The following is a 25,102-nucleotide window of genomic DNA, read 5'->3' on the forward strand; positions in this document are numbered from 1 at the left end:
AACTGATAAATTTCTTCTTCCAACAGTTAAAAAAATAAAAATATCATTGTAAACTTGTCAATCAAGTATAATTGTTTATTACCTTGGAAACTATGTAGGTGCTTGATAAGGATGGTGGATTTCTTTCAAAAGGTAACCTAGAAAGTGGTGCAAGCTGGGTAGTGGAATTGGGTCTTCAAACTATGAGGTGCCCTATCATAGTGGAGAATATGAGTCAGCCACGAGAATTGCTTATAGAGGTTAGTTAATTTCTTGTATTATCAGGGTTTTTATATTGCACTCAATAACTCATTTTTGTTATTTTAAGACATGGTTTAATGTTATCATGTTATATTATGTTGGTTTTCACAAATATTTTATATTCTTTGTGAGGAGTGGGGGCTCTTCCTTGAAATAGCTGACATCATTTGAGGCTTGGGGCTTAGATTTTAAAGGGAGTCATGGAAGCTCACAGTGACATGATCTGGGCTTGCTTTGTTGTTGAGGTAATGCCATGATTGCAAACAAGATAATTAACTCTCAAACCTTTGATTCCATGTAAAGCTTCCTCTATTATTTGTGTTTGGTTTCTTTAGCAGACCATAGACTTCAAGGATTAGAATTTGGATTTATAATGAGAACATGGTATGCAATTTATTTTAAGTCTGTGTGTGTTTCTAGAGTTGGAGAAAAGTGCCAAACCAAACAAATTGCTATGGTTGATGCTTAATAACTAACGCTTAGAGATTGTTCTTGGGAATTTGATTGTGTAGGGTTGTAGATCATAAGATACTCTAGCTATCAACCTCTATATTTCACCATATGTTCTCTATGTTCTGGCATATAAAATTCAGAAGGCGTCTGATTTGTCATGTTGTGGAATTTGGTTGTTTCACAATATTTTTGCACACAGTAGTGGCTTCTTGGATTGGAAGTGAAAATCTAACAATGTCAAAATATTAATAATGTTCTAAGAACCGCACATAGATTTTAAAATCACAATTTTGATCTTTAGTGAGCCCTGGACATGCATGTTACTAAAGACTGCTTGCACTTAGCAAGAGACGAGGTAAATCAATGAAATTGTTTTGGTAAAATTAGTACTCTCACTTGAAGGTATACATTAGAATTATAAAATTTTCCTAACCCACTTTGTCATTGGGACACCTGGAATTCATTGACACTCCATGACACACAGTCTTATTCGTTCATTTCCATGCATTTTGACCTAGTTCTCCCTTGTGATTCCCTGACACCCCCAACACTCCTCGACATGCATTGACAATGTCTCGAATTTGCTAACATGCCTTTTCATTCCTTGGCATGTCCTCGAACTCCTTAGCTATGATGCCCTCACAACTATCCTTACCTTTTTTTGCAACTTGCGAACCCAACCAAATCTTGCCTCAACTACAACGGCTTGACCAAGTTACAATTACTATGAATAGACTATTCCACGTTCACCTAATAACTTCCTATACTCATATCAAATCTCAAATCATACAACTTAACAAGCTATGAAGACAAGGCTCACATCCAATCGTGGTCATAAAACAACTAAGCAACATAGTTTACATCTTGACAGGCCATAACACTTGGCATGTCTAACATTGGCACTATGTGGCACATGTTAAAATCCCTTGCATTCCTCGGCATGCTTTGGAACTCGCTAGCACATCCTAGCACTCCTTGATGCCTTTCACACCTAAAACTTGTTGACACTCCCCTTGAAACTCTTATCCATTCATTTCCATGTATTTGAAACTAGTGCTCCCTCGTGTTTCCCTTACACATGGCCCTAACAGACACTAGAATGTGATGTCGCCACACCTTGGTGCCTGAAACATCTTGGAATGTGTTAGCACTTGGAATGTATTGGCATACCAAACATGCCTTGGAACTGTCTAGCATATGTTAGTACTTCATGGCATTCCCTGGAAAACCTTAGCACTCCCTAGTTGTCATGCCCTCATAGACAGACTTACTTTTTTTTAGACTTGGGAACCCAACCAAGTCATTGGAAAAACAATGTTGTGCCCAACCCAAAGTATCCCTTTGTCTGAAACTACATTGTCCAGGCCCTTATTGTAACCATAGGCTTGCCTCCTACAAGTCTTATTCTGACCTTATCCTAACATACTTTATCCTTGAGACACCTGGAATTCATTGACACTCCTTGGCACACACTCTTATTCATTAATTTCCATGCATTTTGACCTAGTTCTCCCTTGTGATGTTTTGGCACTCCCTAACAATCCTCAACATGCATTGACATTGTCTAGCATGTGTTAGCAAGCCTTTTCATTTCGTGGCACGCCATGGCACTCCTTAGCTATCATTCCCTAATAGCTACCCTTATTCTTTTTTGGGACTTGGGAACCCAACCAAGTCTTGCCTCGACTACAACAACTTGACCAAGTTATGACTACTACAACTAGACTATGCCATGTTCACCTAAGAATTGACTATAACTCATCTTAGGTTATTGTGAATATATTATTGGACCATTAAAATGTTTTATAGTATTATACTTCCCTTTACAAAACCCCCTTTTCTCTTATGGGATAATTTTTCTTGAGTGAACTTTCAAATAGTTGCTAATAATTTTTGTCAAGACCTTATATGAAATATTGCACAATGACACTAAATGACGCGTATCAAAATCAACGAGATCCATTTATTTTGGTAATAGTGAAAGAAAGTATATGTTTATCACCTCATCTACAGATGCCCCATTTATTATGATATTCAAGGGATGTTCTATTGTCTTTATAAAGATTTGGATGGGTCGTTGTCTACATTATTTCAATACATATCTAGCTCTTTTTATGAGGGAGGTATTTAGATTTATTTATTACATAATTGAGAGAAGAGTTTCATGGGTGGAGAAAAAGTAATAAGAAAGAGTGTCCAAACTTACAAAAATAATTTTTCATTTTTAACTTTATGGCCATTCCACTATTTCCATCTATTTGGCTACTTGAATATATTCTTGGACAATTACAATGTTTTATACGATTATACTTCCCTTTAGAAAATCCCATTTTTTCTTATGGGATAATTTTTCTTGAGTGGAATATTAAGTGGTTGCTAATGATTTTTGTAAAGACCTTATATGAAATATTGCACAATGAATTGAATGACACTTATCAAAACCAATAGGATTCATTTATTTTTGGTTTAGTGGAAGAAAGGATGTGTTTATGGGTTGGAAATGAGGAAGATATCTACTCACCCTTGGTTGATGGTCTCTATAGAAGTGTCCCATGAAACCGTTTGAGATTCAACCCTTTTATTGTTCCATGCTCTTTGATGCTTCCCATGGTTTTGCCTTGAAGATTGAAACCAACAACTTTTGGTTATCCTCATTCAAGATGACCCTTGTAATGTCCCCTATTTGGATAATTTGCAAAGCCTTGGTCTGAATTTCTCACAATATCTACACTTCATGTTGAGATCGAGCTTGTAGTTCTCTCCCATATAGTAGTAGATAATCAATAGATCACTCATAAAGAAAAGGCCTCTCTAGCCCTAATGCATAAGCAGTGAACCCTTGATACAAATATTTTGTTTGCTTAAAAAACTCAATTGTGTCAATGTAGAACATTGTGTACATAAGATCAGATAAAATGATAGTATCCACATAAATGCTTTAAATAACCTCACATTAGCCATGAGTGTGAGACGGGGGTTGAATGTGCAACACTATTAAAGTTAAATCATGTTTAATTTCCTTTTACATCATGAGGTTGTTCTCCAGTAAGGTTGATGCATCATCACAAGGGAGCATGACACATCTTTGTGGGGGAGAGATTAAAGTTGTAACACAATTCAAGTGATATACACCTCCAACGTAAATGTCATTATCATATGCTTTTGTCACGTTGTTAGAGAGGTTATTTATAGACAATACATTTAGTTTACTTGGACTTCATCTTTTCATGGCCTCGACTCTAAGATGAATTTATACTAGGTACACTTGGCGCAAACGAGAGGGGGTGTTATTGTTTAGCCCACATACACACCAAAGGATTGGATGTTTATCTTAGATTCCCCTTGTTGCGTTTAAAGTGGCTTTACATTAGCATCAAGTTGAAACTAATCATCATGATCTTCCTATTCTTAGTAACATTTGCTAGATTTTCCATATACATGAGATAGAGTTAGAGGGTTGCCTCATATGTAGAAGCCCCATTTATTATGAGATTCAAGGGACATTATATTGTCTCTATCAAGATTTGGATGGTTCATTGTGTACATTATTTCAATACATGTCTAGCTCTTTTTATGAGGGGGGTCCTTGGATTTATATCTTTATATATATAAGACCTTATGTGCCATTCCCCATTTGAACTCTTTTTAGGGGGTCACCTCCTTCCATGTTGCCTTGCCTACTTAGGGAAAAAAATTGACAAATCAAGATTAAAACTTATTCAAATATCAAATTGGCAAGGTATCATACCTCATCTTGTCTCTCAATGGTACATATCTCTTCAAAGAGACTTTTGAGGATTTCCCATTGAAAATTGTAGGTTGGATGTCATAGGACATGTTACCCCACTTTATATATGGGTTTTTAGAGGAAATTTATAAATTTTCATTGTCATCTTAGCCTCTGGGATTATTTTCACATTGATCATTTTACAACTGAGGTATATACATCTATATGTAACTCATGGATTTATCATTGGTTTGATGATGCCTTTCCTTGGCTATCTAGGACCCTAGGTGTAGGAAGAGGTTGCTTTAGCTACCACATTTAGCTTGATATGTATGATCCATGTGTATATGATATATTCAATGTGTATTATTTTTGTTGTGGTCACTTAAGCAATCTATTCTAACTCTCGATGCTTTGGCTATAAGTTCTAAGTTGGATTGTCCAATGGTGTTTCATAATTTTACTCAAAGAAGTGTGTCATCTTGATGGTTTGGGAATATACTTGGCGGTTTGAATAGGTTCTACACCAATATTATTGTACCCTTATTTCCCCTAGTCAAATTTTATCCCATGTCATTCTATAGGATATTCATTCATTTTCCTCAAGTGACACCTTTATGATTAAGCATTCATAGACTTGTGGCAAATTATTTCCCCTTTTGTCAATTGTGATGAAAGAAAAGAAAAAATTGAAAGCCAAAATCATTAAAGATACACTAGTGTGATGTATCTAAGTTTAAAATATAAGGTTGAAGTGAAAATTCATGTAAATGCTATATCTATGAGTTATTCAAAATTGATGAAAGCCTCATTCCATAAGTCCTAGATATAAGAAAAAGGTGAAGAAAGGAAAATAAGGTCCAATGAATGGTAACCCATGATAATGAAACCCAAGATCTCAAAATGACAACTGCAAATATTTCTCATTGTTTCCTTTGAACAATAAATGAGTGGTGTGATGAAGGAGGTATCCCGTGTAGAAATCAACTAGCCTAAGATGAAATCCAAATTCTTGAAATATAATAGTGAGAAAGTGTGGCCTGTGGGTAACATCTTGGGAAATAAGCCACATTCTTTAGGTCAAAAGGACATCCTTGAATCCCATTTATTTCTATTTCCACCAACATCAATCTAATAGAACAATGGTAAAAACATAGTGTTTATGATATATAATAAGTTTGGGTTGGAGAGCCATGCTGAATGCATGTAGGCTTGAAATGCCAAATGGAACGCAAGTGGGCTGATGTTTCATTTATCTTCAATGTTTATGTAATAAAATTGTGTTGTGAGGGATATAACACAAAGTAAAGGAGAGAGGATTGGAGTAGGGTTGAACAACAAATGAAGCACATAGGCATTGAGAAGAACACCTTGGAGTGAGGAGCTTCCCTTTCATTGACAATGATTATGTTTACAAAGCTCATCAAATGCATGGATGAGGGTCACATTCTAAGTGTCGCGGGGGAGGGAAAGTAATTAACACCCTTGGGTGGCTCTAATGTAGAGGGTTAGACATAATCCACATTAGGTGTGAGTGTGGATCAACACAATATCACTAATTTACTATTCCATTGATTATTCTCCAAAGATGGGCTAAGCGTCTTGTAGCCTTGAGGGTTAGTTTCAGTAGCCATGAGTAGGATGTGAGATCTCTCTCCCCATTTTGGTGAGGTCAGAGGTTCAATTCCCTTGGTCTTCTAGGGGCAAGATGCTTGGAACTTGGGTAGTGATGGTCTACCTAAGTTAACATCCATCAATGGTGGTGAAGTCTATGGAATTTTCCCATGCATATATATATATATATATATATATATATATATATATATATATATATATATATATATATATATATATATATAACAAGGTCACACATAAGATGGGTGCTCTCCTTGTGGTTTCACCCCATCGACACAAGCATTTATGTCACACAAGGCTCGACCTACTTTGTTGGAAGACTATTGTTGAAGGAAAATCATAGGAACTTGGTGGAGAAGAAGCAAAGCTCCTTGTCATTGGAGGGTCATATTTTGATCACATGAAGGACAATTAATGCTTGTGGGAGTATTTGGCATTAGGATGCAATGTTAGAGGTCTCATTTGTATGAGAGCTCAATGACTTCTTATTGAGAGAAGAGATTCATGCAATAGTGTAGGCATGACATAAACACGACCAAATAACTTAATTGTGAAAACTCTAAGATATAATGTAATACACACCCTTTATAAACAAAATAAATAAATAATTTTTAATTTCAATATAAATATATTATTATTCTAATTTGATTTTCATTAAATCCTTAAATTTATCCACATATATTATTAATTACATCAGACACATTTTAAAATGAGATAAATTATCATATATGACTAAACATATAGAAGTAATTTATCCCAAAAAAAATTTAAAAATTAGAATTTTATCCTTAATTTAAAAATCAAAATAATTTATGACTTAACTCCAGCTCTATTTACAACATTTCACAACCATTATCTAACCATGTGTTGCCTGACATAATCAATAAAGGTGGGAAACAAAACATTTGAAAACCATTACCTGATCACTACACATTCCCTCTGTGGACAATTAGCTAAGGGAGGGAAACAAAGTGGTTTCAAATTTAAAACACGACTTTCCTATTAGACCACCTCCACGCATAATCGATAAGGGTGAGAAACAAAAATTTGAAAACCACCACGCATTACCTCCATGGACAATCAGCTAAGGGAGGGAAACAGAGTCGACGAAGAAGAAATATAGAGGCTTGGCTTCTCTCATTTCTTATCCTGATTGTAAAAGACGTTGTCGAGTTTTGGTTCGGCTCGTTACCCACAACCAACTTCTGAAATCAAACCCTGATACCATCTCCACAACCAGCTTCTGAAATCAAACCCTGATACCATCTCCATATCTACCATTGCTTCACTCAATACATGACCCAGGCACAGGGCTTCTATGGATGTATGCATCTACCTTTTTGGATTTGAATTCACGAGAATGAGGGCGTGCTTTAGAGGTTAGGGTTTATTTTTTCTTATCTACATGCAGGAACAAGACGAAATTACTAATCTTCTGTGATCTGGACGTGCTGCAAAACGAGGAGCCACATAGAGAAACTGTGGGAAATGTTAATTCTATTTCAAAAATTCAGAAGATGATGTAGGATATGGGAGCCCATGATTTCTGTTTGAAGGACATTTTCAGGCCCAATCGCGAGCGTACCATCAAGTTCTTTGGCGCTCTCATCAATTTTTGCTACTACAGGTGAGATGGACATCGTATGTTATGAGATCCTAGCAGGGAGCCTCTGAAGTTGTTTATGGAAATGTCAAGCTTCCGGAGGAGTGAACAGTTATGCAAGGCGGGGGAACCTCTCCGATTAGCCCCAACTGACAGAAAATTAAGCATGCTTAATTTGCTAATTTCTGAGGATACTCTCCCTGTCAACTGATTGTTGGAGGCTAAGATATTAACCAAGTTCGAACAATTGAACAGTGTCGGAGGAATGGAACCCAAAAGTTGATTGGCATGGATGGTAAGCATTTGTAATCTAGAGAGAAACCCGAGGATTTCAAGGATGGGTTCTGACAGATGATTACTATATAGTACGAGAATCGTAAGATTAGAGCAGTTCCCCAAACTGGTAGGAATCTGTCCTGTCAATTGTTAATGAAGAGGGACATATTTTCTAAGGATGGAATGGATCTGAGCCCAGATGGTATGCTTCTAGTTAGCAGGTTGTTTGAGAGTTCCAATCTAACGAGAAAGTTGCATCGAGAAAGACTATGTGGAATGTGCTCCCAGATAAATTGTTTTTGTAGAGCAACAACACTTGTAGCTAAGAAAGTGCGCCAAATTCCTCCATAATGGAACCTATGATGCTTTTTTTTTACATTGCAATCTCAAGAAGGCTTTTGTAGGAGCTGAGAGTGGAAGGAATGGTGCCCGTCAAGGCATTATTGAATAAATGCAAGTATTGTAGACTTTGGAGGCGCCCTAGCTCCAAAGGTATGAAGCATTGGAGGTGATTATTTGACAGATCTAAGGCTTCTAACTCACTACACATTTCGAAGGAAGGAGGTATGAATCCTGTGACATAATTATTGTAAGCAACAAAAAAATTCAATTTAACTAAATTGCCAATGTTCTGAGGGATCTTGCCTCGTCAGATTATTGAATGAAAAACTTACAACAGTTGAAGATAAGGGGTAAGAATCAGCAATCCTTACCCTAAATGATTAACCCAACCATAAACTTCTAGCTTTCAGCAAATAGAAAATGCCTAACCAAATAAAAAACAGAACGATATGGCAAGAAAACAAAGGTCAATATCGTTTTTATACGCCATAGAAATTATGCATTTTTAGCTATTTAATAGACAACCAAAAGCATGGCGCTAGGCATAAAACCCTTGGAAAGGCGATCCTAGTCATGTTAAAGTACACTTGCATGAGTTTCAAAAGTACAATCACTCTCTTGTTGCAAGAATTCATAATAACTCACGAACAATGTTTGTTAAACCAGTCTAACTTGTTTAGTTTTTCTATTAAGCTCCACGATATATATGTTATATAGATGATAATTTAATATATATGCATTTAAAAGGAAAACTCATTTTTCTAATTGAAGGTCATTCAGAACAGAAAGCCTCTGAAGTTATTTGTGTGGTTTTTATATATATAAAAAGTGTGTCTCCCTATTTCATGTTTGATGGTTGAGGTACATGGAGAAGAGTTGACGAGGCCTTGAATAGACCAACCTCTTTTTCTTGCAGCACCTAGAGTGATTCTTGAATATTGTCTTGATGTATTCATAAGTTAGCTGGTAAATGTAGTTGGAAGAGAACGAATTTGAATAGAATGTGATGCAAGGTTTAATGGAGTGTTATTTTGTTTGGAATAGAGCGTAATGGACTATAATGTACGACAAAGCTATGGATGTGGAAACAGAGCTTCGCAAATCCAGCGCTGCCTGCCCTGATCTTATTCCTTTTCCTTCACGCGCATCTGCAAATCTGGAGACTCACCAACAAAAGTTTCAAAAAAAGAGATCCCTATGTAACATTGTCCTGAACTCAAAAAAAATATACCTATTTCTCTGGAAAAGATTTGTTTATTTCCCAAAACAAAATGAAAAGAAGCTGACCATTACACAATTTAATTCAACATCCAAAATGAATGGTACCAGCAGAATCTACTTTAGCACTCACAGGTTGGTTATGGATGGATTCCCCTTGCCATTGTTGACAATGTAGTCAGTCAGAACCTTTGTATATGGCCTTGTGTCAATGATTTCATCAACATCAATCCCTGCTACATAATTGCCCACAGGGTTTCTAACGTTGTCCATTCCACTCTGCAAGCTTGACAGTCCAACCTCCTTCAGCCCTTTCAATATGGCAGGTACTTCATCTAGCATAACTCCATGAATCTGCCAATTATGCTGAGTCATTATATCTGTGCATCCCTCTACTCCATATTTTTCAATCATGCTTGCCAAAAATTGAGTTTGGAGACTGGTAGTCACTCCATTCAGAATCTTAAGTGTCATCATGAATCTCCCATCTTCAAAAACCAACAAAGAACCAAAAATCGTTTGGCTCACAGTGATCAAATAACAAAAAAAACTCAAAACTTCAAGGGAAGGCATAGCCTAGAGGAATTGAATTAGGGCACCTACACTGATGCTTTCTCAGTGAAAGAGATCCAACCACTTTAGGTGTACATGTATATCGTCTTTACTAACCTTTTCAATCTCAATTTCAGCCAAGGGCTTCTTTGCAGTTCTTCAATCTCATTATCCATGAACAATTTCATGGGCTCCCTTTCTAACTTCATCTGCACACATTAATCATCTCTATGAATGAATATACTCCAATTATTTCGTTAAACACTTCAACCATATATCCATGGTTGAAGTGCAAGACATTTTCCATAATTTCTAAACACAGTTACATTAAGTGAAAATTTGAAATTGAAGTTCCTAAACACAATAATTACCGTAATCAGTTGAGCGTTGAATTTGAAAGACATTTTGTTGTAAATTAGCTGCTTTGGAAAATCCATAAAAACTTAGCTGCTTATGATCCATAAAAAATTAGTTGCTTTGGAAAATCCTATTTCAAAAAATAAAAATGTTACAGAAATAATATGTTGTCCCAAACTCTTGCCTTTATATCCCATGCTATCACAACAATTAAAATGACAAAACAGATGGCGTATAGCATACAACATGATATTTTTCTAGAATCTTGAATTACATCATGGAAATGCTCTATGGAAATTGTTAAAAGAGAAAATAGAAGAGTCTAGTGTCCAAGAAAATGGTACTTGGATGGATCTATATATTGATGCCAAAGTTCTCATTTATTATTAAAAAAGGGTTGGGTTTGATCCAGGTATTTTGAAACAGACTCGTGAGAATTTAAGGAATCATTTGTATTCAAAGTCATTAATTCTAACAAAGGGAACGAGTGACCACAAAAGCAATCCAAGACAAACATTTCCTTTGAAAGGCAAAATATTACAGACATGTACTCTGTTAATAATGGTGTTGAGTGATGCTTGACATTTGGAAATTAATCAACAACCTTGTTGAATCTAATGATCCATACCTTATACGACAATATCCTCCTTCTATGACCATATAAAATTTCCAAAAGATGATTTTTGTCCAAATATCTCTACATTATGCGTCTTGTGGCCTAGATGTATCATTTTAAACATAATTTAAGGGTGAGGATTCAGATCAAGGAGATCTGTAAGGTCCCCACCTAGGGTCCTCTACTAGATCTAAATTCTCTAATTTTAAATGCAATAAAAGGGCAATAATTTATTTACTGACAAGACATTTAAACGATGATAATTGACCATTTAAAATCTAATTCCAAAAATTTAAATAGTGAACATTTCATTTCAATCACTTACATGAGTAATCTATGCGTTGAGAAATACCTGTACCGATAGCCTGGTGGAGATGCCCTTGAGCTGCTGCTCCTGTTGGAATGCTCCTCTTGACTACCGACTGGATTTACCTCCCAACCAACAAAGAAGTAATTTCTAGCCGAGTAAACCTCCACAAGTTCCCTAGCCCTTCGAGCCCAATTCCAACTAGATGTAGTGTGTCTAAAATGAATAATACTCCCCTCCTCTCTCTCAAACATTTTCTCCAAAACCACATCCAAACCAAAACCAAAAGCAAGACCAACCATCCCCTTCCTCCCTTCATCCTTCCCCTTTTATGCCCCCCTCTCTTCTCCACCTCAACCACTTCTCATTAATGTCATAACTTCTCTCTCATCCTTACATTTGACTTATCGTCTCCCAAGTAAACATGAGAGGACATTTGGGAATGTGATATGAATACGAAATTGGGTAATTAATTGGAGAGGATCATGTCTTCTCCCAAATAAATATTTTGGGGATGAAAGATGGATATATAAATTGGTAATTAATTGGAGAGGACCATGTCTTCTCCCAAGTAAATGTGAGAGGGCAATTTGGGGATGAGAGATGAATATATAAATTGGTAATTAATCGGAGAGGACCATGTCTTCTCCCAAGTAAATCTGAGAGGACATTTTGGAATGTGATATGAATATAAAATTGGGTAATTAATTGGAGAGGACCATGTCCTCTCCCAAGTAAATGTGAGAGGACATTTTGGGGATGAGAGATGAATATATAAATTGGTAATTAATTGGAGAGGACCATGTCTTCTCCCAAGTAAATCTGAGAGGACATTTGGGAATGAGGTATGCATGTATATATAATTTGGTAATGAATTGGACAGGACTATGTCTTCTCAAAATTTAAAAATTTGGGGAGGTAAATAACAAAATTTATATCAGTACCAAATTTACAGTTTCACCAATGTAGGTATGTACCAATATTTCTCGATAATTATAAGTCCATATTTTAAGGAAATTTAAAAACTTAGTAAAATTTGCAGGATAAGATTAAATAGGGCATTACATACACTCCTCCTTCAGGAAAATTTGTCTCGAAGTTAGAGTGTAAAAGATACAAGAGTTTGAAGTAGTTTGGAAATAAGGCATAACAAATGGAGAGAGAGTTATAGTAGTAAAATTTGATATGTTAGAAAATGAAATTCCTTCCCATCAAGATTCTCCAACTAATCTATATCCTCCTATCCCTCCTGACCTACTTCCGTTCCCACCCTATCCATCCTTTGTTGTTAGATACGGTGCATTGGCTATACCAATCTAACCACTAATAAAACCAACATGGTGGAAGCGTCGACTATATTGACCTAACTTCCCCAGCAGGCAACTGGAAATCCTCATCACACGTCTAGGGGAGCGTGTCCACCACTTCCCTCTGACAATTCCAGGTTTTGAGGTTACACAGTGGGAAATACCTCCACCCCTCCTCACAACTAGGGTCAATTCCCTAATATGGACCACACTACAACGCTAGTTGGACTTGTCATCAAATAATCCAGTCAGGTCATCTTGCCACCTGTCATTTACATTTTACTCGTGTCATAAGATTGCATATCAAATAGATACCAAATGTAATAGAACAATGTACATTATACCTTTCCCCATGAGATGTCTCGACCTTCTTTCAATGGAAGAGTAGATCTTAGCTATCATATAGTTCTTTCCAACCTGCGGGTTAGCTCTCATTCATGCATTTATATAACACAAGATATATAAGTAATCTTTAATAATCATGTTATTAAGTCTAGTATCCACGTGTCATTCTTGCAGTTCATACTGGAAATAAATCATAAATTCACTAAGTCATTTATTTAAACAAATCATATCCACTTGAGCCATATATGGAACAAAATAATTCTGATATGTCACGCACTAGATAATTCATGACTAAGTGAGTCATACATTTAGGCCATACATCAACCATTTCCATCATCAATACCAAATCCATCAATTGATTTATATAATTAGTTTCACATGTCCAACCAAATGCATCAATATTACATAATGTTCATAAATAAATAACATGGAACTGCAAAATAGAACCTTAACATAGGTAGTTGTCTAAGTCAAAAAAAAGGGGCATCACAGATGCTCAAAAAGTGAGGGGAAATCCCAACGTATTTTCTCTGCATCCTCCCATGTAGCAGATCCTGGGCTATACTTATCCCACTAGACCTTAACTTGGTCCACCATGTGACGTTTGAGCTGTCGAACCCTATGGTCCAATATGTGTAATGGTTCGACCACTACGGTTCCCATGTCCGAGACTTGCAATTCCTTCCAATCTAGTTTGTGAGATTCATTAGAAACATAATGTCGTAAAATAGATACATGAAAAACATCATGATTTTTATGTAAATGGGGTGGCAGTACAAGATGATAGGCAACTAGTCCAATATTCTCCTTGATCCTAAAAGGTCCTACGAACTGAGGTGACAATTTCATCCCCTTCCCAAACCGAATGGTGCTTTTGTTAGGTCGGATACGAATAAAAACTTGGTCCCCTACTTCATAACTGCGATCAATCCTATGTGAATCAACATAACTCTTTTGTCTATCTTGTGCTTCCTTTAATCTTTGTCGAATCTCCTTTACCTATTCCTCCAATTTCTTGAACTAATTCCAGGCCAGCTATTACTTGGTCCTCCAACTTTTCCCAACACAACGGTGTCCTACATGGCCTTCCATATGGAGCTTGATAAGGAGGCATCCCAATTGAAACATGGTAACTGTTATTATAAGAAAACTCTACCAATGGTAAGTACCTTTCCCACTGAGTCTGATTATCCATGACGTACATCCTAAGCATGTCTTCTAGAACCTGATTTACTCTTTCAATCTGCCCATCTATTTCTCGATGATATGCAGTGCTTAGGTTCAACTGAGTCCCTAGTACTGATTGCAAACTTGTCCAAAACCTATATGTAAATCGATAGTCTCTATCATAAATGATCTTTGTGGGTAACCCGTGTAGTCGAATAACTTCACTTATAAATACTCGTGCCACATCAGTAACATCGTAAGTGTCTCTTATTGGAATGAAATGGGCACTTTTGGTCAATATATCAACTATAACCAATATAACATTGTGCCTCTGTGAAGTGAGTGGAAAACCCACAACTAAATCCATGGAAATTACCTCCCATTTAGATATAGGGATGTCATGTGGTTGTAGGAGTCTTGCTGGATGGCGATGATAAACCTTCACTCATTGACATTCAAGACATTTGGCGACAAACTGGACTATGTCATGCTTCATGCCTGCCCAAAAGAATATTTTCTTTGTGTATGCGTACATCTTTTTTACTCTAGGATGTGCACAATAGAGTGCTCTATGTGACTCTTTGAGGATGGTTCTTCTTATACCCCCTTCCTTAGGTACGTACACTCTCCCTTGAAATCTCAATAGCCCATCTAGTTCAAGGACATATCCCTCAAACTTTGGTTCTATGTACTTCCCACTCAAGAGTGCTGATATGACCTTTAGATACCAACTATCTTCAAAGAGTTTCTCCAACACACATTCCCTTAAATTTACCTTTAAGGCTACTAGGGAGAAGGTTTGTGGTCTCCCGCTTAGTGCATCCACCACCACATTCTCCTTTCCCTTGATGTATGAGATCTCAAAATCATACTCACTCATGAATTCGCTCCACCGCCTTTTCTTGGCATTTAAATCCCTTTGAGTGAAGAGATGCTTCAAGCTTTGATGATCTGTTCTTAACTCAAATCTTCTCCCAATGAGGTAGTGTCTCCACAGAAGGCTAATATCACTGCTGCTAATTCTAAGTCATGGGTAGCATACAAATCTTCATGTTTCTTCAATTTTCTAGATGCGTAAGCTATTACTCTACCTTCTTGCATCAATACTGCACCCAATCCTTGTGCCGAAGCATCGGTGCAGATAGTGAAGTCTTTTTCCATGTCTGGTACTCAAAGGATTGGTGCACTAGTTAGTAACCTCTTTAGTTCTGTGAATGGAGTGTCACATTCATATGCCCATTCATACCTAACCCAATTTCATTGTAATGTGGTGATGGGTTTTACAATCCTTGAAAACCCTTCTAAAAACCTACGATAATACCCTGCTAGCCCCATAAAACTACATACTTCATGGGCATTTTCTAGTACTAGCCAATCCATTATGGCCTTCACCTTTTTTGAGTCAACTGAAATCCCTTCTCCTGAAATGATGTGCCCAAGGTAATGAACTTTCTTTTGAAGGAAGGAACATTTTGACAATTTTCCATACAACTGATTTTCCCTTAAGCAAGTCAAGACAACCCTTAGGTGCTTTTCATGCTCCTTTTCATTCTTTGAATACACAAGAATGTCATCAAGAAAGACTTTCACAAATTGGTCCAATTGCTTCCTAAACACACCATTCATGAGGCTCATGAATACTGCTGATGCATTGGTTAAACCAAATGGAACAACTACGAACTCATAGTGCCCAAACCGAGTTCGAAATGTAGTTTTTGAGATGTCCACTTCTTTAATCCTCAATTGGTTGTATCCAGATCGTAGATCGATCTTTGAGAAAACTGATGCTCCCTTCATTTGATCAAATAGGTCATTTATTCAAGGTTTCGGGTACCTATTCTTTATTGTGGCTCTATTTAAGTCCCTATAATCTATGCATAGCCACAAGGAACCATCCTTCTTCTTACCAAAAATAACTGGTGCACCCCAAGGTGAAATACTAGGTCTGATAAATCCCAAGTCTAAGAGCTATTTTAATTGCATCTGCAACTCACAAAGTTTTGGATTTGTCATCCTATAGGGTGTCTTAGATATTGGTTCGGCACCAAGTTTTAGGTCGATTGTGAAATCAATCTCCCTTACAGGAGGTAATCCAGGTAATTCCTTAGGAAAAACATCCTTGAATTCTGACAAAATTGGATGTTGATCTAAGGAGGGTCCTTTTTGGTCACTTACACCCTCAACCACATATAGCTTGCAACCTCGTTGGAGACAACGTTTTACCTTCATCATGGATATGATCGTGGCGACACTCCCCTCTTGATTCCAAAAATATCAATTGGCCTACCTTCATCATCTAAACAAATCACCTTCTTCTTGAAACAGTCTATCAAAGCTCAATGAGCTGCTAGCCAGTCCATTCTAATAATTACATCATACATCCCCAATGATGTGATGTATGCCTTCAACTTAGTCATACACACCTCGAGGTTTACCTGATGCTGGCCAACACTAGGTCCTACTACTTTTTTTATCCCAGAAACCATCTCAACTTGTTTAAAGTCATCGTGCTCATAGGTTTCTAACCCACATTTTTCTAATGCAACTTGTGAAATGAAACTAACTGTAGGACCAGAATCAAACAAAATTTTAACTTTTACTTTGTTTATATACCTGAGGTTTCTACCATGGAAAATTGGTGTTCAACTTGTTGGTTATCAATTGCTGCATAGATTCGATGGTGGCTACTTGCCCCCCCCCCCCCCCCGACTGGTGCTTTTCCTTCTCTACAGTTGTTACCAGCATGTAACTCAGGGCAATCCCGTTGGTAATGAGGTCCTCTACATCCCCAACAAGTGATGCGCGGTAGACCTTGAACTGAATGTTGTGGAGTTCTTTGGAAAGAGTTGTTTCCCTTGGGAACCCTACCCCCACTTGTTTCTCCTCGCGTATGACTTTGATTTGTACGTGCCCTTGAAGCTGTGGGTGAAGCTGCACTAGTAACCATTGAAATCCCCACTGTCGGTGCTCTAGGTACAACCCTGTTTCCATATGGTGATGGCCTCAAATTTCCTCCCCTGGGGAAGGTACGAGGGGCCTTCCCCATAAACCTTGGTTGGCATGGAAAAATGGATTTGCCTCCACCTTTTAAGTCTAAGTGTTCTTTGACATAACGAGCCTGTTCTACAGCTTCTGCAACTGAGGATGGTTTCCACATCCGCACCATTGCCCTAATCTTAGGGTTCAATCCATAAATAAAATGATCCGCTTAGCACTGGTTAGTATCCATGTAGGAGACATACTTGACCAATTCCATGAATCGAATTTCATATTCTTCTACTGTATGATTTCCTTGTACCAGGGCATGGAAGGCTCCTACCTGTTGTTCTTCATAATATGCTGGCAGGTACTTTTTCCTGAATCTCTCCTCAAATAATTCCCAAGTAACTATGTCTGGAGTGAGGTGTAGTTGACGCTCCAAGTTACCCCACCAATTCAAAGCACTATCTCTGAGTTGGAATATTGCTATTTTAGCTTTTGAATTGGAATTGTAATCCCTTAGTGCGAAGCACCTTCTCATTCCTTCTAACCAGGCTTCTGCACGTTCACTGGCATGACCTCCTACAAACTCCAGGAGCTTCCTAGTAATGTCCTCAATTGGAGGTCCTCTATCAGAGTCTCTCGATCCCTCGAGATTTCCTAACCCTGAGGGAGGGTGCTCCACTTCCACTTCATTTGTTTGGCGCCCTTTTAAGGTCTCATTAATTGCTTCTAGGGAATGCAAGATGAGAGTCAACTCCGGTGAAGGTAATGGGTTATTTGTAGGAGGTCCTTGTAATGACTCTCCCTGACCTTGATTTCTTCGCGTCCTCACCATTTTGAATTGTTCAAATATACGTATGATACGTAAGACTTATTACCGCAACTTAGGACACCCTCAATTCTTACTCGGCTCACACATGCTTTGCATAATGATAGATGCAAGTTTTCCTTTTGTTATACTTGAAAACGACTATTTCTAATATAGAGATCATAACTGTGGGTCCACTAAGTCCTCCCCCATTGCTATCTAAGCAAGTGCTACCTCGAACTGCTAGTCACCCTCAAATATCCTTAGATATACCGAAACAATGATACTAAATCCATATTATTCATTTTGAGCATTCACATAGACATTAACTTACATTATTATAACTAGGTGCCCTTTTTAAATTCCATCAACAACATTAGATTAGTTTTCAAGTGGATGCTTAGCTATCCCAATCAACTCAACATTTTCATTATTGTTAGATATGTACTATCTAATTAATCTATATATAATGGCTAGTGCTACATGTCTTAAGGTAATGATATTGTATATTGTAAGTGATTCTATCATACCAATCAATTGTTGTTCATTTTGACAAATTTAATGTATTAAAATATACTAAAAAGAAAAGAGAAATATGTTTTGTGCAATGCAATGAAGTTGGGTGTTAAAGTTTTAGAAGATAGGTTTTTTTTTTTTTTTTGTTAACTACTCAAAACCCCTACATTCCCTAGTACAAGAGCTAAGGGGGTTGTAGCTCCCTTCCAAGAGAAAATAGAGAACGAGAGAAGGTTGTAGCCTTTTGCAGGTAGAAGCATGCCTACTCGTATAAGACTGCACCAGTACAAAAATATTGTAAAAAGAAGTTTCTTATTAAAAGAAGATAGAGACGAATTGCAGCAGGTGGTTTTCACCCATATTGGGTTTCCACCTTATATCTTGTGTTCATGTGTGTGATGATCTGTTCTGTTTTACTGCACCTGTTTACTATTCTTATGATTAATGAAGTTCTAATGTACTGATTAAAGATCAACATCTAATGGGTTAACTGAATCATAGGTTTACTGATATACGCTGGTTGCTTTAGACACAGTTGTGTATATACACGGGTTCCCATAACTGAAGTAGCGTATATGTATCTGAGTATGAAAATGAAAAGTGCTTGATTTGATAATATTGATTCACCCCACCCTCTCAGTATTATTTCCAACAATTGGTATTAGAGCAGGTCCTTCAGAAGAAGCTTGATTGCTTGAAGGAATATCTATCATCATGAGCAACTACGAAAGGGAGGCATCCATCAGGCCACCAATATTTGATGGGAGAAACTTCGTCTATTGGAAGGTAAGAACCAAAACTTATCTTCAATCTCTTGGTGCAGAAGTTTGGGATATCATGGAAGGAGGATACACATTCCCATCAGCAACTCCTACAGATACAGCTGGTAAAAATCAATATGAAACAAATGCAAATGCTATCAATACTCTATTGGGGAGTCTATCTGAATTAGAATTCGTCAAGGTTATGCAGCTCAAAACTTCCAAAGAAATATGGGACAATATCATTCTAAGCTATGAAGGATATGACCAGGTAAAATGTGCAAAACTACAATCTCTCATAATTCAATATGAAACTCTTAGAATGCACAATGATGAAAGTGTGGCTAATTATTTCTTACGTATAGGTGAGATTGTTAATCACATGAAAAAATTGGGTGAAGAAATAAAAGAAGTTACTTTAGTTGAAAAGGTTTTAAGATCTTTGTCTTCTAAGTTCGAATCAAAAGTTTCTGCCATAGAAGAAAAGCAGAATCTTTAGAGTATTACCATGTCACAACTGCATGAAATCCTAACTACTTTCAAAATGAGAAAAGGGGGTCCATTAGACATTAGAGAAGCCACTTGAACTGTCCATACTGATTTATGTGGTCCATCAAGGAAAAATTGACCTCGAGCAGAAGAATACTTTATATTGTTCATTGACAACTTTTCCAGGATGTGTTGGATAGGAAATCTGAAGCATAAAGACGAAGCTTTCAAAAAGTTCAAAGCTTTCAAAGCCTTGGTTGAAAATGAATCAGATCTAAGAATCAAATGCCTTAGGTTTGATCGAGGAGGGGAATTTACCTCGAATGAATTTTTCCACTTTTGTGAAGAACATGGAATAAGGGAATTCTCTACTGCAAGAACTCCTCAGCAAAATGGAGTAGTAGAAAGGATGAAGAAAATGGTTAAACAAATGGCTCGTGCCATGCTTGATGAATTTGGAACTCCTGCAACCTTTTGGGGTGAAGCTGCATTTGCTGCCATTACTATTCTCAACAAAACAAACATTCGGGTAAAAAAAACTCAAACTCTTCATGAACTTTGGTATGGCAAGACTACTACGTAAAATACTTCAAAATTTTTAGAAGTAAATGTTACATCAAAAGGATTGATGAAAATCTTGGCAAGTTTGAACCTAGAGCAGATGAAGGCATTCTCCTTGGTTACTCTTCCTGAAGTAAAGGATATAAGTGTTACAATAAAAGACTTGGAAAAATTGTTGAAAATATTGATGGTGTGGTTGATGAAGAAGGAAACACTTCAAAACAGATAAAAACCGAAGATTTTGAAGACAAAGAGGACTATTCTTCAACATCAGATTAGAGTAATGCTGAAGAACAAACTTATGAGGCACCAGAAGAACAAATAACAATATATGAAAAGACTCCATCCAAATATGTTCAGAAGAACCATCCAGAGACTCAAATTTTGGGGCTGAAAGAGGTAGGTGTTCAAACAAGAAGAACTATGACAGGAGCTTCAAGCTATCTAGCATTGCACTCCTCTGTTGGACCATGAAATGTAAGTGAAGCATGCAAAGATGAATGCTGGGTCAAGACCATGAATAAAGAACTTGAGCAGATTGAAAAGAATAACACTTGGGAATTGGTTCCTAGACCTAATGATAATAATATCATCGGGACCAAATGGATATTCAAAAACAAACTGAACTAAAATGGAGATGTTATTAGAAACAAGGCCAGACTTGTTTGTAAAGGTTATGCTCAACAAGAAGGTATAGACTTTGAAGAAACCTTTGCATCGGTTGCTAGACTTGAAGCCATAAGAATATTCCTTGCTCTTTCTAGCTTTCAATAGTTCAAAGTATATCAAATGGATGTGAAATCTTCCTTTTTAAATGGAGACTTAGGAGAAGAAGTGTATACTGAGCAACCAGATGGATTCATCCTTGGAAATGATCCAAAACTTGTATGCAGACTTAAGAAGGCACTCTATGGTCTTAAACAGGCTCCAAGGGCTTGGTATTATCGTCTGGACAAATACATCCATCAGTAAGGTTTTTCAAAAGGATCAGTATATAGCAATCTATATATAAAAATTGATAATGATAAATTGCTAATACTTGTTGTGTATGTTGATGATATCATCTTTGGTAGCAATGAAGAAGCCATGAGTCAAAACTTTGCTTTGGTGATGCAGAAAGAATTTGAAATGTCCCTGCTTAGTGAGCTGACATACTTTCTTGGTTTGCAAGTCCAACAAAACAAAGACGGTATCTTTCTATCACAAACAGAGTACCCCAAGCAGATCTTGAAGAAAAATGGCATGGAAGATTCGAAACCAGTATGTACCCCTATGGTAATAGGATGCAGCCTCAGCGAAAATGATGATTCAACAACAGTACATCAACCAACCTATAGATCCATGATTCGTAATCTACTCTATCTAACAGGTACCCGACCAGACATCATGCATGTAGTAGGAATAGTTGGAAGATTCCAGACAAATCCAAAGGAAGCACACCTTTAGGCGGTTACAAGGATTTTCAAATATCTTCAAGGAACACAAAACTATGGCTTATGGTATCCTAGAAGTACAAATCTCACACTTCATGCATACATAGATGCAGATTGGGCAGGAAGCGTGGATGACAGAAAAAGCACTATTGGTGGTGCATTCTTTATGGGTTCCATATTAGTGTCTTGGTTCAACAAGAAACAAAGTTCAATTGCATCATCTACAGCTGAAGCAAAATATGTGGCTGCTGCATCTTGCTGCACACAACTTCTTTGGATGATGAAAACTTTGCAAGACTTTCAAATCATTTGTACTCCACCTATCTCCATTTTATGTGATAATACAAGTGCAATCAGTATTTCAAAGAATCCAGTCATGCATTCAAAGACCAAGCACATACCTATCAAATATCATTTTCTCCGGGAACAAGTGCTTGAACAAAAGGTCAAATTAGAGTATGTTCCCTCCAAGGAACAAGTTGCTGATATATTCACCAAACCACTACCCAGGAAGACACTTGAATACCTCAGACAGAAGCTGGGAGTAGTTGATGCATAATCTTGCAACTGAAACTTATCCATTTCCGAGAAAAGTGGTTATACGTGAGTTTCATGAGGAGCATCCGCATACATACACTAGTTTCTATGGATACAATCGCGTATATGTTGAGTTGAAGAAAAACAGTGGGCCATACTTAGGATGAAAAGAGTTTGACATGGGTCTGACAGAGACCATCTGGCACAAGTTCAGGGGAGCATATACTTTTAATAATGCATTGTTGGCATTATCTTAGAAGATCTTGGTTCAATTTTCTAGTTGTTTTTGGTTTCAGGTGGAACAAGTGTTGAGAGAGAACATGGTTGTTGGTTTGAATGATGATTGACAGATGCCGTTGATGATAGTTGTTGATGACTATCATAGTCTTGTTGTAGATATTTTGTCTCTATGTCATGTATATCTTTTATCATCAAGGTCATGCAACGACCTATTTTGGTTTCCCCACTATGCCTAGGATGGATGATGTAATGTTCTTGTTTTATCATGCGTAAACTTTTGGTGTATCCCCACTTGGTTGGGTGGATTGGTCAATATTGGTATATCCCCACTTGGTTGGGAGATGGATGTATGTATGAGTCTTTGGTGATAGGAAGGTCATTTATAGAGTCATGTTCTTTCTTGTAGAACATCTTTTTGTAGACCTTGCCTACAGTCAGGGGGAGCATGGATAGCACAACAAAGCAGAAGATTTCCGCATGTACTCAGGGGGAGCATCACCCTTTGCCCTTGATGAAAAATGGGGAGAGTGACTTGGAGTGACTTGGGGTTGCCATCAAGACCAAAGGGGGAGATTGTTGGCATTATTACACTGGTTTGGCACTATGACACAGGTGTTGTCCTTGATGGAAACTCACACAGATGAAAAATCACAGTTCAGGCTCTCATAATAAAAGAAAAAGAGATATATGCAATTTCCACTTAACCAAGTCGCGTATACATGTTGTATTGCCGATCAAAAGTCACGTATGCGTATGCATGCAGGTTTCACATATTGAAGTAGCATACGTCTCACAAAATAGGTTTTATCTACTTCTGTTTATTGCTGCAGTGTTCTGGGTTCAGGATTGGTGTCTGGTTACTATTACTGTTTTCTGGCTACAACATTCAGAGAAGTTATTTAGTTTTGTTTGGTGCAAAGGAGATTGGTTGATGCAGATAAATTTGATGTTTGGTTGATGTTATTGATGGATCCAGTCTGAAAATTTATGAAATGTGGTCCCTGGAAGAAAAGAGAAGGTTGTAGCCTTCTGCAGGTAGAAGCCTGCATATTGGTATAAGACTGCACCAGTACAAAAATATTGTAAAAAGAAGTTTCTTATTAAAAGAAGATAAAGACGAATTGCAGCAGGTGGTTTTCACCCACATTGGGTTTCCACCTTATATCTTGTGTTCATGTGTGTGATGATCTGTTTTATTTTACTGCACCTATTTACTGTTCTTATGATTAATGAAGTTCTGATGTACTGATTAAAGATCACCATCTAATGGGTTAACTGAATCATAAGTTTACTAATATACGCTGGTTGTTTTAGACACAGTTGCGTATATACGTGGGTTCCCATAACTAAAGTAGTGTATATGTATCTGAGTATGAAAATGAAAAGTGTTTGATTTGATAATATTGATTCACCCCCCCCCCCCCTCTCAGTATTATTTCCAACACCTTTATCCAAAAATAACGAATCAATGATTGATCCTTACAATGTAGATGGGTTTGAGAAGTAGAGTGCAATCAATTACCTTAAGACCAATCTAGTGTGGTTTTGGAACCTGAACTCAGTCTTCATAGAAGACAAAATATGACGTGACTTCTAGAATTTATTGAAACTATTACTAATGTGTAATGGTTTTCATTGAATGAACTCATTAGAGCATTTTTAAGGCTCCACATTCTTGCATTGAAATAAATCTAATTGCACTTTCTAAACCAAATTCTCAACGACTGGATCTATATCTCTATTCATTACTTCACTGTGCAATCATATGGGTTGAGGTGCATTCAAATCTCACAGATATGTCTAGATATCAATGATATACTCACTTCCTAATCCAAATGAGCTCAATATACATGCAAATCAATGTGATGCTAATTGGCCCAACACCAAACATTTGCATAATGTTTGAATTGTTTTAATGCTTGGTTGTAATTGGGAAAGTATATAATGCATTCAAGAAATTGCGTTGCCACAAATGTTTGAACTCTAGCATACAACATATATAGCCATTCAATATGTCTAGTAAGATAACTGCACCCTCATAGTTTGAAGTCGTTTTGATTTTCACGGCTCAAAAGTAACTCCAGGTTTATTAGGCATCCACGTTCTAGTTGGCACTTGGGAGGGTACCTACTACTGATAATATTTTATCTGTGTGGTTTATTCGTTGTGCCTAATGGGTGGTTTTGTAATCACTTATTAATCCCTAAATGTCCACTTGGCTTTGAATATTCACCAATCAATAATGGGTTGACAGTGAATTAATTTGGTGTTTGACCAAAAATTAAAATATATTTTTCAATTTATACATTATAAAAAAAATTAATTTACTTTTTGAAAATATTTTTATTTTATTGCTCGAAATGGCTTGAATATTATTTTGTAATCACTGCAATCCTAATAAAGGTGAAAATTGCAGTTACCACACTTTCCATGGATCATTTGAATCATATTGATTTACATATTTATTATGAAGTTTTATTTTATTAAGTGTGGGGGTGTTTAATTGACGTTGTGAGAACCTTGTATGAAGAATTATTGAATTAACTAGGTGTTGCCTATGCAATTTGGGTCGTTTCAATCAATCAAAGACATCGTTTGATAAGACAATTGATTTCAAAAAGACCCTTTCT

The sequence above is a fragment of the Pinus tabuliformis genome, chromosome 2_2 (genome assembly GCF_031772625.1).
Source record: "Pinus tabuliformis cultivar Carrire ecotype Pingquan chromosome 2_2, CPIR1, whole genome shotgun sequence".
Lineage (NCBI taxonomy): Eukaryota > Viridiplantae > Streptophyta > Pinopsida > Pinales > Pinaceae > Pinus > Pinus tabuliformis.